Source organism: Carya illinoinensis, chromosome 8 (assembly GCF_018687715.1).
Source record: "Carya illinoinensis cultivar Pawnee chromosome 8, C.illinoinensisPawnee_v1, whole genome shotgun sequence".
NCBI lineage: Eukaryota > Viridiplantae > Streptophyta > Magnoliopsida > Fagales > Juglandaceae > Carya > Carya illinoinensis.
This window is the reverse complement of record NC_056759.1, coordinates 33,587,453-33,608,260: the sequence shown is the minus strand read 5'-3', so window position 1 is coordinate 33,608,260 and position 20,808 is coordinate 33,587,453.

Sequence of the window (20,808 nt, the reverse complement as noted above, 5' to 3'; positions counted from 1 at the left end):
GCCTGTGTGCAAACTTGTGGACCCGCTAACATTAACACATCCTCTATCATGACAACTTTGGGAATTAGCGACATGCCATGAGGATGTACATGTCTCTTTTTAAAGAGCAAAATCTTCCATGGAGAGAGACACAATATTAGCATCATTTCCAGTATCTCCATTTACTGACTTGGAGCCACTTGCCGAACCTGCTCCAGCTCTTGGACAATTTTTCTTGACGTGCCCAGATTGTCCACACTCCCAGCAGACTACTTTCTTCTTCATGGAGTTCTTCATCTTTCCATTTCCAGCTGCTACCATTACTGAGTTCTTAAGTGGAGCATTACTTCCACTACTTAGTCTTCTCTCTTCAGAAAAGATTTTACTGGTAACTTCTGAAAAAATTATTTTCTCCTTCTCATGTATCAAAATAGGTTTCATGTGCTCATAGGAAAGTGGAAGAGATCAGATGAGTATCAAGGCTTGATCCTCATCATCAATTTTAACTCCAATAGCTTCTAGCTCAGCGACAATGCCATTGAGAACACTTAAATGATCTGAAATAGTTGTACCTTCATTCATCCGCAGTGTATGAAACTGCTCCTTCAGGTACACACGATTTGAGACGCCTTTCGTCTGATACAACTTTTCAAGTTTTTCCCAGAGTTCCTTTGCCGTAGATATTCCATGCACATTTGCAAGAACATTTTTGGCCAGACACAGACATATTGCACTTGCTGTTCTCAAATCCAGATCCTCCCAATCTTCATCGCTCATTTTATATCTGCTACTTTCACCAGTCACACTAGTACCAGTGCTGACTTCATGTGTTGGTCTGCCCTTCAATGCCTTGTGTAATCCTGATTGAATTAAGACATCCTTGACTTGTACTTGCCACAAGCCAAAATTGATTCTCCCATCAAATTTCTCTACCTCAAATTTGACAAGATTTGAAGGCCTACTTCCTGACATTGCTTTGATGAATTTACTGTAGAAATGAATAGTACCTCACTAAGTCAGTTCCCAGGAAAGATTGGAGGGTCACAATGGACACACTTAAAATTTCCAATCTCCTAGACAGAACCTCCTTAGACTGTACGTATCCACACTACCACATCAAAGCTCCACCCCACAAAAAGAACCTAGTGGCTCTGATACCAATTGTTGGGAATTTGGACCTCCCAAATTCACCCCCCCTAGGATCTACCCTTTGCAGAAATAACAAGAAAAATAAAGAAATAATAACAACACAAGAAATTTACGTGGAAACTCCAAAACAGGAGAAAAACCACTAGACCCAGAGAAGAAAATTCACTATGTGAAAAATTGTTACAATCACACAATTTTTCTCCTCACCACACCCACAAAGCTACCCCACTAGTAAATCTTTAACTCTACACCTCTTCCCCTTTTACAAAAGGTTAATAGAGGAATTTAACTAAAGTCAAAAGTTACTAGATAAGCTTTCAACTGGTGCACTTAAACTAAGAGACTAAGCCTCTTATTTATAACCTCAAAAATCTGCCCCTTTATTATTTCCTACCGTTGTGGGACTAAAAGGAGCAAAAAACAACAATGCCAACCACATCCGTGGCCAAACTGGCTAAACGCATGCAACTCATCCTCAAAAGATACATGCGTGAAACGAAGATAGGCAGTGAGTGACCTAAACTGGAAACGTTTGAACCCCAACAAGGAGAGAGACGCAAAAGTCGCAAAACCCAAAGAGACTATTTTTCAGAATCGAAAAACTAAATCGAACTTAAAGAGAAAAAAAAGTAAAAGAACAAAAACCAATTCGAATTTAAAGAGGAATAAAGCAAAGAAAACTGCTACAGGCAACAGTTGGAGGTAATCGTGGGGGAACCGACTTGCCACGTAAGTCAATATATTTATTAAAAAGAAAAGGAAAAAAAAAAGAAAGAAAAAGATGAAATGAAACGGAGGGAGGGAAAATTTCAGATTTGTCATTTTCTCAGACGAAACCAGAACTGGGGTCTGCGACACTGCGTCTCGTGTGGCTGTCTCCGTCTGGGCATTGTTGGGTCTGGGACGCTGTATCTAGTGTGGCTGTCTCCGTGGGTGTCGTCCATCTCTGTGGGTGTCTCTGAATAAGTAGCTTCGTGTGGGTGTTTCTTCCATCTCTGTCGGTGTCTTGTCCAAATTTTTGTTGTGTGGGTTTCTCCGTGGCTAGCTTCAGGTAAAATGTCGACTCTTAATAATACATTCTGTGTTGTGGTGCTGCATGTTGCTACTTGGGATCTTGGATTTTTACGTTCCTTGGATGAAATATGTCTATTTTGGGGCTCTGTCAAGTACCAAATTTCTTGCACTAGTAGTTATTACAGACCGCATTAAAATGGTGGAAATTTGGGGTTTTATTAGACGAAGGAAGAATAGAGGATTTCGAGGGAGTTCTGGAAGACAAAGGAGGAAAGGGGAATCGTCTTCTAGGAAGGAAGGTGGAAGACAAAGAAGGAGAAAGTAGGATTCGAGGGAGCTCTGGAAGACGTAAGGGAAAAGGATTTTGGATGTCTCGAAAATTTTAGAAGGAAAAAGAGGGAATTCTATCAAAGATTGAAATGGCGTCGTTTCAATTTGCCACGTGGGATGCGGTTCCTCTGGCCGGTTGTATAGAGTTTTTCTAAAGGAAAACAACCAAAACTTCTTTATTGATTTAGTCAAATTCATCTTTAAATTTGATTAATATCAATACTTGTTTATACTTATTTATTTTATCTAAATTAAATTTTCATATTGAATTAATTATTCATTTTCTATATAATAATAAAATATTATTAAATTAATAATTTTTTATTTAATTTATTATATCATATTTTGTAGTTCTACTAATTAAATATTAATAATAATTATATTCTAATTAAATTAATATTAAAAAAGTATTGTTAAATGTTGATAATAATTATATTATATTAAAAAAATATTATTAAATATTACTAATAATTATATTCTAAATGTAATGTTAATTATATTCTAATTTATTTAATTTATTTGTTTGGAATGAAAAATTAATATTTTAATATTTAATGAATAAATGGTGGTTATCTATCTTTGACCAAGCGCTGTAACTAAATCTAAATTATTTTAGATATACCCAATCCAATGTGTGGTTTTTTTGACACATATTATTCAAATTTTGGCCAACCTCATCATTTGGTTAAGCCAATGAAGATGCTCTTACGGTATTATCAAGTAAAAGTTCTATTTTTTAGTTATTTCCAAGTAAAGTTTTCACATTATAAAGAGACATCAATGAAAATAAACTCGAATATTGGTTTGTGGTTTACTCAAGTTCTTCAAACGGTAGGAAACTTTAAATAGGGAATTTTAGATAAATGAAAAAAATACAATAACTCAATACTATCTTTTTGCGTTACAAATTAATAAAATAATTAGGACTGTTAATACATGGCCAAAAATATCCTAGAAAAACTCAATTTTCCTTGGGTGGCAGATTTTCTTGATGGAAACTAAAAAGGGGAGAAAAAGTTAAAAAAGCCACTGTAAGTCTAGAAAGAAAAGGACCCATTACTAAACAAAAATGGTTTGACCAGAGGAAGAAAAATAGGAAAACTTCTAGATGCAAAAATCTCTAAGAAAAACATTGATAAAATGGCGAAGGAACTCAAGGATTGACAACAGAGTAACAACTACCAAGTGGCGACAGAATATGCAATTCCAGTGACCCCATGACTGCAACCCAACTATCAATTTCCACCTTATTTTTAATTTGGTTGTTTCCATCAATTTACAAGCAAGTTCATGTATTGATTTAAATGCCTTGTTTGGTTTTGCTCATTTACATTTACATTTATCCCTCCTGGATAAGAAGTAAAGAAGGATCAAGGTGCAAAGCTTATAAAAGGAGGTTTAGCCTCCTCCTTAATAAAATGCACCATTGAGAAGTTTAGTTAGAAATCTTTGACTTTAATAAAATTTTTCTATTGACCTTTTCTTATAAAAGGGAAAGAGAAGGGGTGAGAGTTAAAGTTTTGATAGTGAGGAATTTTTTGTGGGTGTATTTGGGGTGAGAAGAGAAATTATGTAATTGTAACAATTTTTTACATAGTAATTTTTCTTATCTGGATCTGGTAGTTTTTATCCTATTTTGAGAGTTTTCTCATAAAATATTGTGTTGTTATTATTTTTCTATTTTTCTTGATATTCTTACAAATGGTAGATCCTAGGGGGTGAATTTAGGAGGTCTAAATTTTCAACAAGTGGTATCAAAGCCTAGGTCCTTTTGATAAGAGTGGAGCTTTGGTGTGATAGTATGAATATTGTCTAAGAAAGTTCTGCTTAGAATATTAGAATTTAAGCAAGACCATTGTGACCCTCCAATCTTTCCTGGAAACTTACTAAGGTACTATTAATTTATACGGTAAAATTCATCAAGACAATATCAAGATGTTTTAGAGAAATTGGATAACAGAAGGCGTTGAAGGGCAGATCAACCCCTAAAATCAATAGTGATACTAGCGACTAGTGAAACGGCTAATACAAGGAGCAAGTTCAGCAAGTAGTTCCAAGTCAGTAAATGGAGATACTAATATTGATGCTAACATGATATTTCTTTTCATGGAAAAAAGGACATGTATATCCTTATGACATGCTGCTAATTTCCAAAGTTGTCATGATAGAGAATGTGTCAATGTTAGTGGATCCACAAGTTTGCATACAGGCATTGGCTTGACATTGATGTAGGGTGTGGTAGAAATTCATGTCGATACCTTATGAACTTTCAGGAAAGCCAAATGTAGAAGTTACACCAAAATTTTTAGTAAGGTTGTTTTCAACATGGGCCGAAGTAAAATGTTTGGAATTGGTTTATTCTGAGTGGGTATACTTTTATGGTTGAGCATGATAGCAGAAGTTATGAAGATATTCATTGAGGCGTAACGTGGCTGTGGGACCAGTTAAAGTCGCAAGGTGGAGATTGTTGATTTTTTACTCATTTGTCTTAGTGCCACATTGGTTGGGAATGAAGGAGGAGCAAAAGTCCAAGGCCTATAAAAGGAGGCGGCTTAGCCTCCTTGATAAAGTGCACAAATCAGAAGCTTAACTAAAAATTTTTTACTTTAGTAAAATTCATCTGTGAGCTTTTTTTGTAAAAGGGGAAGAGGTGAGAGTTAAAGTTTTGATAGCGAGGAAGCTTTTGTGGGTGTATTTGGGGTGAGGAGAGAAATTGTGTGAATGTAATAATTTTTCACATAGTGAATTTATTTCTCTATGTCTGATGGTCTTTCTCATGTTTTGGGAGTTTTCCATGTAAAATCTTTTATTGTAATTATTTCTCTATATTTCTTAATATTCCTACAAATAGTAGATTCTAAGAGGTGAATTTAGGAGGTCCAAATTCCCAACATGTCTTTGGATGTAATCAACCAGATGATAAACTCGATTCTAATTTTTACAAGAGAATGGGCAATCTAAATGTGAGAGAGAGCGAGCGAGAGAGAGAAGAGTTGATGTGCTCACTGTGCGAGAGGATTTGAGAGCGAGGAGAAATTCTACATGCAGTCCCTTGTTAGTGAATACCCTGAGCACGACGTAAAGTGTAAGAGGCCACGCATGGCTGAAACAAAAAGACTCGTGAGCAAAAGGGAACTTTCTTTTCGTGTAGAATGAAATCGTGCTATTGAGCTGCTATTGAAACGGTGCGTAGAGGAGATGCTAGAGGACAAAATCCTAGTAGAGTGGATTGTGTAGAAGACGATGCTTTGAGCTGTCGGTCCTTCAATTGCCCTGTAACCTAAGCTGTCTTCTCCTTCCATTACCCTAACCTAGCTCAGTAAAAGGGACCCTTCCACCACCGTCGACCAATAGGTATGAGTTTTGTAATATAATTTGCATGAATAATGTTACACGTCGAAGCTGAAGGGCTAGGGCACAGAAGGAGTAAAAACTAAAGGAAGGGAAGTGGAAACTTATGTTTGAGATCAGAAGTGAATCATGAAGTACGAGGGTCAAGAGTTGCTGTTGACTTAGTGTGGGCTGAGGGCTCACCAACTTGTTATCTTTAATTTCGATATTCCTTCACTCAATGGATTAACCAAAGTTAAAAGGAGGTTTGCTATAGAGCAATAAATGTAGCAGTGTACACATTATACACACTACATGGCTGCCTTTAAAAAAAAAAAAAAACCAAAGCAATCGTTTTGATGAGGGATTAAAGTCGATTTCGAGTTTTCCCCATTCAAATTTCAAATTACAAATGAAGCAATGGCGGACTCAGACTCAGCCTCTCCCCCTTCGAGCCCCATTCACCTCGTCCCACCAATTCTAGTACCACCATTACCCACCGAACCAGTGTTCACATTCCCTCAGAAGTTGCCCATAAGAGTAACCTCCAAGTTTGACAATGATGGCTCTGTTTTCTTTCACAAAATCTCCTGCCAGTTCCTCGACAAGGTTACCAAGTTCAAGTTCTCCTTCCAGGAGATATTCTAAATGCAGTCCCCTCTCAATGGAGACCTCAAGCACAACCTAACGTGTAGGAGGCCATGTATGGCTGAAATGAAGGGACTCATGAGTGGGAGGGAACTTTCTTTATGCTTAGAATGAAATTGTACTATTGAGCTGCTATTGAAACGACACGTAGAGGAGATGCTAGAGGACGAAACCCTAGCAGAGGGGATTGTGTAGAGGACAATGCTCTAAGTTGCCGATCCTTCAAATGCCCTGTAACCTGAGCTGTCGCCACTTCAAGCTGTTGTCCCCTTCCGTTGCCTTAACCTAGCTTAGCAGACAGACCTTTCAACCACCGTTGGCTAGTAGGTATGAGTTTTGGTAATGCAATTTGCATGAATAATTTTACACGTCGGCGCTGAAGGGATAGGGCACAAAAGGAGTAAAAACTGAAGGAAGGGAAGCGAAGACTTGTATTCGAAATTAGAGGTGATTCGTGAAGTATAGGGGTCAAGAGTTACTGTTGACTTAGCATGGGCTGAGGGCTCATGGGCTCGTTGTCTTTATTTTAGTATTATTTTACTCAATGGATTAGCCAAAATTAAAAAGAGGTTTGCTATGGAGCAGCTACTGTAGCAGTGCACACATTATACACACTACGTGGCTGCTTTAAAAATAAAAAATAAAAAACCAAAACATGCATTTTGATGAGGGACAAAAGTCGATTTCGAATTCTCCCCATTCGAATCTCAAATTACAAATGAAGCAATGGCAGACTCAATCCTAGCCCCTCCCCCTCCGAGCCCTAGTCACCTCATCTCACCAGTTCTAGCACCACCATTATCTACCAAACCCGTGTTCACCTTCCCTCGGAGGTTGCCTTTAAGAGTAACATCCGAGCTCTACAGTGATGCAATGTTTCCTTTCAAAAAATCTCCTGCAAGTTTCTCGACAAGCTTGCCAAGCCCAAGTTCTTCTTCTAGGAGAAATTCTAAATGCAGTCCCCTACTAGTGGAGACCCCGAGCACGACTTGACGTGTAGGAGGCCATCTATGGTTGAAACGAAGGGACTCATGAGTGGGAGGGAACTTTCTTTCCGCTTAGAATGAAATCGTGCTATTGAGCTACCATTGAAATGGTGCGTAGAGGAGATGCTAGAGGACGAAACCCTAGCAAAAGGGATTGTGTAGAAGATAATGCTATGAGCTACCAGTCTTTCAAATGCCTTATAACCTGAGTTGTTGCCACTTCGAGCTGTCATCCCCTTCCGTGACCCTAACCTAGCTCAGTGAAGGGACCCTTCCACCACCGTCGGCCGATAGGTATGAGTTTTGTAATACAATTTGCATGAATAATATTACACATCGGCACTGAAGGGCTAGGGCACAGAAGGAGTAAAAAATAAAAGAATGGAAGTAGAGACTAGTGTTCGAGATCAGAAGTGATTCATAAAGTACAAGGGTTAAGAGTTGCTATTGACTTAGCATGAGCTAAGGGCTCACAAGCTCGTTATCTTTAATTTTAGTATTGATTCACTCAATGGATTATTCAAAGTTAAAAGGAGCTTCGCTATAGTGCAGCCACTGTAGCAGTGCACACATTGTACGCACTACGTGGCTGTTTTCTTTTTCTTTTCTTTTTTTTTTAACCAAAATGTGTGTTTTGATGAGGGACAAAAGTCGGTTTCGAGTTTTTTTTTTCTCCATTCAAGTTTCAAATTACAAATGAAGCAATGGCAGACTCTGCCACAGCCCCTCCACCTCCGAGCCCCAATCACCTCATCCCACTAGTTTCAGTAGCATCATTTGCCACCGAACTCGCATTCACCTTCCCTCAAAGGCCGCCCATAAGAATAATATCCAAGTTCGACAGTGACGGCTCTATTTACTTTCACAAAATCTCCTGCAAGTTCTTCAACAAGCTTGCCAAGTTCAACTTCTCCTTCCAAGAGAAATACTAAATGCAGTCTCGTGTCAGTTGAGACCTTGAGCATGACCTGATATATAGGAGGCCACATATGGCTGAAATGAAGGGACTCATGAGCAAGAGGCAACTTTTTTTTTTTTTTTTTTTTTCACGTAGAATGAAACCGTGCTATTGAACTGCTATTGAAATGGTGCGTAGAGGACGATGCTTTGAGATGTCGGTCCTTCAAGAGTTGCTGTTGACTAAGCGTGGGCTGAGGTCTCACGGGTTCGTTATCTTTAATTTTAGTATTACTTCACTCAATGGATTAGCCAAAGTTAAAAGGAGATTTGCTATAGAATAGTCACTGTAGCAATGCACACATTGTGAAAAAAAAAATGCATTTTGATGTGGGACAAAAGTAGGTTTCGAGTTTTTCCCATTCAAATTTCAAATTACAAACGAAGCAATAGCAGATTTGGCCCCAACCCCTCAGAGCCCTAATCACCTTGTCCCATCAGTTCCAGCACTACCATTACCAACCAAACCCACGTTCACCTTCCCTTAGAGGCCACCCATAAGATTAACCTCTGAGTTCAACAGTGACGACTCTGTTTTCTTTCACAAAATCTCCTGTGAGTTCCTCGACAAGCTTGCCAAGATCAAGTTCTCCTTCTAGAACCACATCGATGGAGATATTATCGAATCCTAAGTCAGCTTCATCTCCAAGCACCTCTCCATCCACTACGATATGGAGGACCAGAATGCCCTTCTCAATGCCTCCCTCGAGGTTGGCCTTAGGTTGCAACTTAGAGCTATCCATGATGTCAATGTCCAAAACACTATCTTTTATGTCTACAATTATGGTTTTTCAATATATTAATTGATTTTGGAAGACGAGTTTGTTTCTTTCTGAGCACTTGATATAGAAGTTTCCAAGACGTAGGGGTGGGGGAGAGGATGGATGCTGAATTTCAAATGGGTGAAACCAAAGAGAGGAGTTGCAATGTGGAAGGAGAAGAAGAAAAAATTACTTGGGCCACATCATGTGTGTGTTTGGTTGATGCCAAACAGTGGCTACACCCCATATTTTTTCACGTTAAAAGTACACTTTTAGCTAATGTGAGATAAATTTAGTTTTGGTTAATTTAATCCCCATATTGAAATATTTATTTTTCATTATATAATAATAAAATAATATGAGATGAACTTGATTTTAGTTATTCCATTTACATCAAATTTTCATATTAGATTATTCATTTATTCATTATATAGTAATAAAATAATATTATTAAAAATATTTAATTTGTTTAATTATTAATTTATTTAATTTTATCATTCTATCTATTATATGTGAATTAGTAAACATATTCTAATTAAATTAATGCTATGTCATATGAAGTAGATAAAATTTTGTAACATACCAAAAGGAGATTAAATGACATCATAATTCAACTAGAAAAGAGAGAGGAAAGAAGTCCAAGAGTTTGATGAGAAAGAGGAAATAGAAATAATTGATAAAGTATGTATTTGGTCTATCTACAGTAATCTTTAAGTTTGGAAATTATTTTACAACTCACCGTAGTTCAAGTCCAATTATTTGGAATTTAGCTAATCCATTGTGATCATATTTTATTCTCTAATAGCTAAATACTTAATGGATTTAACTTCTAGCTAATCTAATCTATTGAGGATGCTCTTATGCTATTTCTATAAGAATCTTATTATAATAGTTGCTAGGATATAGGGATGTAGCCCATAAACTTTAAGCGTTGGGTTGAAGTTTACTAATATTTAATTGGGTGTGGCCTTAGGTTCAAGCCTTTTACATTGTACTGTACAGGAGGGCTTTGTAGCTTTTTCATTTGAAAAGTAATAAAAAATCATCTTTTTCCTTCTTATTCTTGTTTTCTTCTGGAGGTCTCTCACTCTCGAAGTGAGGAAACTTTATATTTCAATATTTTCAAAGTTACACAGGAGTGTTACAAATAAAATCATTTGCACAATTCAGTGGATCTAGAAAGCTTGTTATAATACGTTACACCTAAAACAAACATAGATTCTAGAACTCAATCTTGGGTGCTGTTTGTTTGGGTGCTTGGCCTATGTTTCTGCTAGAAAGAAAAGTTTGGTTTATGGTATATAACTATCTTTTAAAAAAACAAAATAAGAAACTTTCCATTAATGAAGAAACATGGCATCAGCTAGTACAAGAAGCTAAATACTATCTGATATATACTCCACACGAACTCTTATCACTGATTAAATCCACTTCAGTTTCTCTAATGTTGCAAAAAAGATAACATTCTAAATTTCTAGGAGTGTCTTTTGGCCAATGATAAAATCCTCAGGATTCTTTTGCAAAGCTACCTCCACTTGTTTAGCATCCAAAAATGTCTCAATATGCTGAATATGTAATATTGTATTCTCTCTCTCTCTCTCTCTCTCTCTCTCTCTCTCTCTCTCATGTGTTTGGTTTCTATTGCTGTGATATTGAGACTAAACTATGTGAACAGCTCATTACGTTTTAAAGCCTACTTTTTAAGTCAAATGAGTGAGAATGAGTATGACAGCATAATCATGCAAAGTTGATTAGTCCATAGCACTTCCACTTTTTGATTCCTTAGTTTTCAAAACCATTATTTCTTCCTCTCTCCCACACGTTGTTCAGAATAATTGATTTTGAGACATATTCACTCCCATTTTCTTCCATTTAATGAACATGCCATTAGCTATATAGGGAAGGAGCAATACTATGATGACGTCGTCGTAGCAGAGGAAGAACTTCGTAAAAGAGAGTTAGAAATCTAAAAGAGAGAATAAGAACTCCAAAATGCAGAGAAAGAGATCCAAAAAAAGGGAGAGGACATCTCAAAGGAGTGTTGGGACTTCTTAATGATTGGGATGAGCTTGAAAGTCTAATATCACGTTGTTTGGATCAAGATCAATTGTGGATTAAGTAACTATTACATTTGTCTATATGTTGGAAACGAGAGGTTTAGCAACAATGTTAAGTTAATAATATTCTAATGTAGTCCAATTGTGTACCAAACTAGTGACATGTAATATTTAAGTTATAATATGCAGTGTTGTTATGTTTTCAATGTAGCAATGTTTTCCCAAAACTCAGAATCTATATATATATATATATATATATATATATATATTTATCATAAATTTATGAAATTGCCATGAGTGCCTTTCTCTTATAATGGTTTACTCGAACAAGGGGATTGGGTACAACAGGTCGAGTAGGGAAGAATAGAGAGAAGTGGGGAGGGAAATTAGAACTCGGGAGGGAAAATAAAAGACTCCAGAGAATTTTGGCGCCCCAGACTTAAACCCGACAATTGTTTGAGCATTGCAAAAGGTTTTTCGGTTTCCCAATGAAAACTTTCACTGCAAAACCCCTATTAATTACTGTAAATTCCAAAATGGGGACCATGCAGTTTAAAAGTAAACAGCGGCTCAAAAAACATAGCGGTGATTATAAAATCACTGCAAAATGTAACCTATTGCAGCTAATGTTTTTCTGACAAAACAAAAATTGTTGCAATTGATGAATTTTCTTGTGGTGATTGTCAAGTCCTTTCCATTTGTTAGGATTGATGAATTTCCTAACAAAGTGGCCAGATCCAAAACTCGTTGCAACATAGGATATTATTCATAAAAAACACACTAGTGGATTTTAATTTGTGAAAATACACAATTACCAACTAGAATTCTAAGAGTTATTCTATTCTCAATTAGTTCGGCCTCTCTCTCTCTCTCTCTCTCTCTCTCTCTCTCTCTCTCTCTCCCCCTGCGCAAGAGTTTAGCTTTGGATTTTTTTTATATTTCTGGGAGGGTAGGAGGGTTTGGGCAAGGTGGGCGAACGATTGTGGGGGTCAATCTATCTCTTAGCATTCAGACAGGGGCACTCACCCATAGTGGGTGGGGTCGAATCTTGGGGCATATCTCCCTAACCCTACCCCCGTGTGGGGCAGAGGCGGGACTGGGCTAGCCCTAGTTCAAGAGTGCTAGTAGCACCCATACTCTATACAGTGACTTGATAATATAATTTTTTTAAAATTTTAAACAATTTTTTTTAAAGATTATGACATGGCATTAAATTAACAGGAGTTAGATTTTGATTGGTGTAATTGTAAAAATTTTAAAACTTGAAGAGTTAATTACTGAGATTAAAAAATCCAATGAGCATTTTACATTCATGTACATGAGTTGGTCACCAACGGGTTAAGAGAATTGTTTGCTCTAAAAAAATCTTATAACAATTTACTTAGGTTCTGTTTGGTCACTAAGAATTTTCAGATAAAAATTTTGAGTTTTAAGATAAAATATTAAAATATTATATTTTAATATTATTATTGTTTTGAGATTTAAAAAAGTTAAGAAAAAGTTGAATTATTTATTATATTTTGTATTGGGATTTGAGAAGGTTGTAATGATGAGATGAGAATTTTAAATTTGAGATGAAAATTTTAAGTGGCCAAACACAACCTTACAAACTAACGTGACTTGATTTATTATGTCAAATTATAAATCTCTTATTATTGTTAAGTAGATTTGAAATTTCAAATCAAATCAAATCAATTTGTAAATTTACTTTTATATGATCACTTGTGTCTACAGTTCTTTTCTTGGATCAATGAGTTAATCACAAAAGGAGTTATGCCAATTCTTATAACTGCAGAGTTCTTATTTAGATGCATGCATGCATGTATATTAATACATGCACAAATGGGATTATGTTCAAGTTACATATGGTATAACATTTTTTTTTTCCGTTTCTTTCCTCCAAATTAACTTCATAATTTCTATAGAAAATGATATATTTGTCGAAGTACCCACCGTTAGATTGAGTATCAATTAATCCTCTTTAAGCTAATCAAGCGAGCTAGCTACCACGGGTTCCATTAAAATCCCCAGCAGCCATCAGTAACTCGTGACAAATTGATATTTCTAAAAAAATTGCAACTCAAATATCTAAATACGAAATGCGTCCCCAACATTAATGATTAATGCATTAATCCGATCGAAGCTATACATAATTAAGTACTTGAAGATGTAAAACCCGATCATGTCAACACGACAGCCAAACCAAGATTGCTGGAAGACAATGTTGGGGATTAATCTCCTTCTGCAGCTTGCATGCATGCGGCCTTGTTGGGGATTAATGTTGTTGACGTATCAATCTCTCGTATTCTTTAATAATCTGATGAAATCTGCAAAATCATCGTCAGTTGCATCCATCCTTTTCTTTGAAAATGGACTTCTGTAATATGTACCTGTTCTGATCATGATCATCACTGCACTGAAGAAGTTCGACGTCACTCGAATTCAGTTGGTTTAAAATTCCATTCAGATCGTGTCTTTGAGATTCTGAACTAAACCTCCCCACTTGCTCATCAGCATAATTAGGAGCCGATCCACTGTAGTTTTGATTATAGTTTTGAAAAGGTATGGCTGGATTCATTTGGATTTCTAAAGGAATATTTATGTACGGATCTTGAATCTGATCTCTCAAAAGATCTGATGATGTAGCTAATATTGAATTAAATGGTTCTTGAATCTCATCTCTTCCCAGGATATTTGCAGAATGGATCATTCCTTGACCCCAGATCATTCCCATCGTTGGATTTTCTGCTCCTTGGTTTCTAATAATCTCATCTAAATGCAGAGGGTAATCCATAACCATCCCTTCACAAAAGGATTGGAAAAAAGAGTTAAAAGAGCATGCAGTTCTATTTTGGGTGTCAAAACCTTGACATGCATAGTTCTGAGAAGGAAGAAAATTACTGCATTTCAATATATACCTGTTGGATCATTGATACTAAAGCATGGTTGGTGGGTTTGTGCGTAAGCTTGAACTTGTTGCATGTCAACCAATGGAGTAGGGACAATATTCGAGAAAGGCGACTGCAAATTACTGGAGCTGGTATTTGGCCTATCTCTATTGAAATCCAAAGAAAATTCTCTTGTCCCATTGTAGAAATGATCTTCCGAGTGGAAGAAAGGAGAACCCAGACTTGGGAATGGTCTCATGCTCAACATTAACATCCGGCTGTCGCATTGAAGGAGTTTCTCATAGTGTTTGTCAAGGGCACCTGGAGGAAATTCAAGATAGTGCCTCCTATATATAGATAGCATGTCAATGAGAAAATTCAATAAAGTTGCATGGAAATAACAAATGAAGCAAGGAAATTATGCGCATATATAAGCATATTGTTTATGGAAAACGAATAAACCTGTGAATTAGAGCTTGACCATCAGTGAAATCTGAACTATTTTTCCAAAGAGTATGTTTCCTTGGCCTTGGAGCAGCTTCTATATAGAATGCAGGTGGACTATTGAGCTGAAAAAAGTTACAACACTAAGAATTGAGACTCGAACAAGGAAAAAAAAAACTATATCAATCAAGGATATATAAAGAGAATGACCTCAACTTCAAGAATTCCTGGCTGACCTTCCACCATTGAAGCTCTAATTGCAAGAACTTCAGACCACTGTATTTCAATCTTGCTCTTCAAACTATCCTTCAAAATTTCCCACACCATCTTTTTCTTTGCATAGTAACACTTTGCCACCAAAGCACCTTCACGTTTAGCAACAACCTGCTCATTTTTCAGCCAGATATTCTTATTTTTTAAAATTTGATTGTCTTTTTCATTATTTATTAATTACAGATTTCAAATTCGGGGTATCACCTTCCAAGAGCCGATTCTAATAAATGATGCGCAGAAGTTTGAAGCCTTCCACTTCTTATTATCAGTACAGGCCTTTCCTTGAACCCCAGAATGGCATGAGCTATGACTACCAGTCCCAGCAACAGCATCAGTACATATAGTAGTGTTTTCTGCATGGGAAACGCCCATCTCATCCAAGCCCAAGAAAGGGGCCATGTTCGAGAGTGTCAAACCAATAGGAGGCAAGCACAGAAGAACTTCACTCAACTTAACCTACAAATTATGTTTAAGTGGCAAAAAATAAAAAATAAAAAGAAGAAGAAGAAGAAGAAGGAGAAGCAGAAGAGAGGAGAGAAGAAGTTCAGAACTTAAGCGTGTAATTCATGAATAATATCAGAACAACAGAAACCAACCTAATTAATTAATTTATATCAATGCATGCGCAAAGAACAGAAATCTACATTGTTCGCTTCCAAAAATGGTGAAAAGAATAAAAAGATCAAATCTTTTGAACAGAAACCGAACTTGAGATGGATAGAGTTTAATATAAATATATATATCCATATATGCATACACTACATATAGGCCCCTGCAATGGGTAGTACAGATGCTGCATGCAGTTACCAAAACCCCCATGCAGATGCACAAAACCTTTCCAAAACCTCAAACCAGAACAACACGCCTGAGGCAACCACAGACATGACTGTCTGAAACCCATGCATAAACCCGCGGACAAACAGCCATAAACTCAGCAAGAAAAAGATCAAGAAAACCAGACGTCAATTGAAAAACAATGAATCTTGGGAGAAAGAAAAGAGTGCTTCAAGACACCTTTTTCCAAGTGTCTGCTGGTGTTTGCAACAGCCTCTGATTTGCTGCTTCTTGGATTTGAAGCGCACAAACAGAGCTTCTATTGTTATTGCTAGACTCAAACGGCGGGTTCTTTACCTGATCATGAGACTCAAAGAACGCACAATGCTTCTCCTTCAACGAGACAAACTTCCAATCATGAACCATGTCTTCGTTTTTACTCTTCTTTTAAGCAAACTATTTGAGAGAATAACCCACACCCACTTTCAAATGAATTCGGAAATCCTTCAGTCGGAGGATAGAATATATATATATATATATAAATATGTAGGTAGAGAGAGAGAGAGAGAGAGATTGGGCGCCAATAGGAACAGATGGCGCGTGTAGTTAGGTAGGAATCGAAGAAACAGGGGAAAGCAGAGAGTGTTAATGATGAGTTGGATGAGAAAGAAGTCTTTGTGAGGCAGGACTGACGACGGAACTCTTTCTTTCAAACTAATTAACGAAAACTAGTAAAAACAAATTAAATTGGGTTCCGACGCAAATGCCTAATACTTAGGGGCTCTTAGATTAGTTGCCAGATGCGATCTGAAAATAAAACAGATTTTTAAGTCGAGAGCAGAAAATGAGGCAACACCCGAAAAAAAATGCTCTTCCGACCCGATCAGATCTAGAGTTATTCCGATTGGCCGATTAACTAATTAGACGACCCTAAAATTATTTCCGAAAAAAGGGATATTACAACCAGACCCAAAATAAGAAAGAAATTTACCTTTTGGATTCATTTATATATATATATTTAAAAATTATATAACAAAAATTTAAAATTTGAAATTATTTAATATGATCATCAAATTTTTAATAAAAACTCATTAAAAGCTTATCAGGAGAAATTATATTTACAGTCCTCAAATGGAAATTACATGTGCAGACCCTTTATTAAAGGAAAAAATATTATTTTAGAAGAGATATGTTAGAAAGTTTAAAAAATTTTAAAGATAAAATTATTTATACCAGTATTGCAGTCCTCAAATAGAAACTATATGTATCATTGTTTATCAAATAGTGCACCATTGGCTGAATATGATAATTATTTTAGGGTAATTTTATTTGTGATATTTTATTATAAAAATATTTTCTAATTTATTTTTATGTCGTTTGGATAGTCGTAAGAATTACTTCTCTTAATTGAAAGAGAAATTCAAATTCAAAATTCGTTCTCCTCTTTTTAGCAGTTTCTTTATACTAATTAAAATAAGTTTGTTTTAAAAAGCTCACAATCTACGTGTCTCCCTCCAATTGGAAGCAGTCTTCTACTGTGTAACTAAAGTGTCCTATTAAGTGCCACCACAGCGTCACGCACGCTTGTGAGTCCAGCATATCCTCACTTCAATGCTGATAGGATTCCACTTGTCAAATTCATCCCGAATTCTCGTTAAAAGGAAGAGGGAGGGAGGAGGGAGAATACGTCTCGTAACTTTAATTGTTAAGAATTCTATATTTTAATTTTTAGTTTATAGATATTAATATACCTTATACTTAAATTATCAAAAAAAATATTTCTCACTCTTGTTTAAGATATTATTGTCAAAATTATTTATTATTTATTATCTGTTTTAATAGTTGAAATTAAAGCTCTGTTTGATTGTTAGGCTCAACTGAGAATAATCCAGTTCAGTTTAATTTTAAGTTAAATTTAACATCTAAACACTCAATTATTAAATTACTAAATTCATCTCAATTTAAAACCTCTTTATACGTGAAACTCACAACTTTTTTCAACTCAACACCTATTTATAAATGGGATCCACAACCTTATTCAACTTTTCATAGATATCTTTAAATTCATTTTAACATCTTAACATATATAAACTCATCTTAGGTGGGCCCACAAAACTTATTCCACCATTTTAACTAATTACTATTTATAAAAAATTCAACTTATCTCAATTCACCCCAACATCCAGATGAAAGTATAAAATTATGATGGTATAAAGAGTGCAAAGCATAATTTTTTAAGCAATCTTCACATATGAGACTTCTTTTTTATAAATACAATACTCTTTTCGTCTAAGTGTGAATTAAGAGAATTGATATTTATAATATTAGGTATGCAAGTTTTGTTCTATTTATTTAAAAAAATGGTTAAATATGCATGAGACTTAGAAGAAAAAATTATTTTTTTAATGGTGGATCCCACTTTTTTCCTTTTTCAAAATTAATGTGCGAGGCTTATACATCTTAAAACAATATATAACATTATTTCAAAACTAATATATGGTTGTTGACCTAAATATTAAAAAAATTATAATGAGCACTATTCGTTAATACAACTATCAAAATTGTATCATACAAGAAGTGATATAGTCATAAAACTATCTCATAAAAATAAACTCATAAAATAATAAAATTTTATATTATACATTATATTTAATTTATAATAAAAATAATTTTATAATTTAATATATTATATCAAATCACGTCAATTTATTATTTATTTTTATACTAGTAGTTGGAAAAACATTCCTTTTATTTTCACATTAATTCTAAAGTTGAATGTGAGTGCTGTACGGTACTTTTCTTCGTAAGACGACAAACCAAAATGCCATGACCATGTAATCAATGTACTGAGAAGGGACAAATATTGAAGATGCTGTTGGATGTACAATGTACTTGATTAGCACTAATTAGTATTAGACTATTTATTAGTTGGTGATAAGCATGCATGGAGTTGTGACTGTTATAAGCTAGGAAAGTTCATGGGGATTCTTTTCATTTATGTTTGTTTGCTTCTTCTTTTTTTAAGCATGGAGTTGGGACTGTTATAAGCTAGGGAAGTTAATGGGGATTCTTTATATCTATCTTTGTTTGCTTCTTCTTCTTCTTTTTTAATATATTTAGATAATCGGGTCATATGACATTAGATCATTAGGTTCTTGGCATATTATGTTAGTATTGTTTGATAAAAATATAGCAATTTTGTTTAATAAAGTTGTGAATTAAAAAGAAATGGTTGAGAAATTGTGAACTCTAATTCCTCTCTTTTTATATATATTCTAGAGGGTGAAGATTGGGAAATTTAGATATCATTATAATTACTTATTTTATGATATCATGACACTCATGATCAACTTGAGTGATGTTTTAGGTCATAATCCAAGGGTTTTCCTAATTGTTTAATGCTTTTAAGACATGAGAATAAAATGCCGGGAATATGACTTGGAGGCTGCTAGCGAGCTAGCTTTTAACTCTTGCCTTTACATAAACAATTAAGAAATGACTATTATAATATAATTATTCTACAATTTATTTTACGATCATCGATCGACGAATGCGATAACATCAATTCATTAAAAATCTGATTTTAATTTCAATTTTTTTTAATCCTATAAATTAAAGAAATAAATAAGTGGTAGTGGGTAAATAATGTTTGTAACGTGGAAGCTGTTGTAAAAAGTGAGGGTATCATGTTGTGTATTATAATTGGAATTAAGTAATAATTAATTATTTTTAAGAGGATGATGATGATCTATTAGGGGAGCATGCATGCATGCATGTTCACATAGACTGTGGATAAGAATGAGGTGTCACACTGAGTAGGAAACAATTCATCATTGTGCTCATGGTGGAGGTTCTTTATGAATATATTCATACGCATGCAAATGGATTGTACATTTTTTTTAGAGTAACGACAAGCAATCCATAAGTTTATAACTCCCAAGTCTACATATATGCATCCACTTCTTAATATTGCATTAATTTCGCTACATGTTTTGACAAATAATTAAAATTTACACGTGAATGTTGAATCAAATTGAGATGAATTAAATTCTTTATGAATAATAATGAGTTGAAATGGTGAAGTGACTTTTGTAGAGTCCACCTAAAATGAATTTAGATGTATTTGGTTTTTAAGATAAGTTTAGATATATTTATGGACATTTGAAAAGGATTGTGAATCCCACATGCAAAAAAATATTGAGTTGAAAAAAATTATAAGTCTCACGTGTAGAGAGGTTTGAGTTAAGATGAGTTTAATAATTTAAGAGTTAAGTATTTAGATGTTAGACTCAAATCTGGTTTGGATATTGAGTTGAGTTCAGATGAGATAAAAGTTAAATAAAATCTTATTATAATATTATTTTTTAATATTAATATTATTTTGAAATTTGAAAAAGTTGAATTATTTATTATATTTTGTGTTAGAATTTGAGAAAGTTGTAATGATTGGATGAGATGAGTTGAGAGGAATTGAGGAGCCAAACACAGTTTCAATTTAAAATTAGATTGAACTGAATTGATTTCAGTTGAATCTAAGTACTTACAAACTGGACTGTCACAATTTGATGGAAGCCTCAAAACTTAGAAAGTATCCGAATGGGATTTTTTGAATTTTTTAGAAAACTTTCAAATTCAAGATATATATTTATTAAGATATATATATATATATTATTAAGAAGGTTATTATCTTTGGATGTTAAAAAACAACTATCAAGAATACCCCAAAAATCTTCCAATTATAAACAGCCCCTCTGATCGTTTGCTCTAATAAAATTGAAGTGTACGTACACAATGCAAATTTAAGTAGCAATTGACTTGTCACTGAGCAAGTAACTTACCAGTTTGCCATTCGTACGTATACGTATACATATAGTCTACTCTACTCTGAAATGAATTTTATAAAAAATAAAAATAAAACGTTTTACAACAATTAGTGGGTTGTCTTATATTATTGTGATCAGTCTTATTTATCGATATATTTGCTTAAAAGAACCCAAAACAACATTAACAAGAAAATTTTATTCATAATTCAGTGTAATCTTTAACATCACAATAATGTATTCTACACTCGATCTTAATATGACAGGATTTGATTTATATGAAAAATTCACAAATTTAGTTTGCAAATCAAATTGTGACACATCAATAATGTATTCTTATACCATCTTATAAATAGAATGATTAAAAAATATAATATTTTCCTTTCTATCGCGGTTCT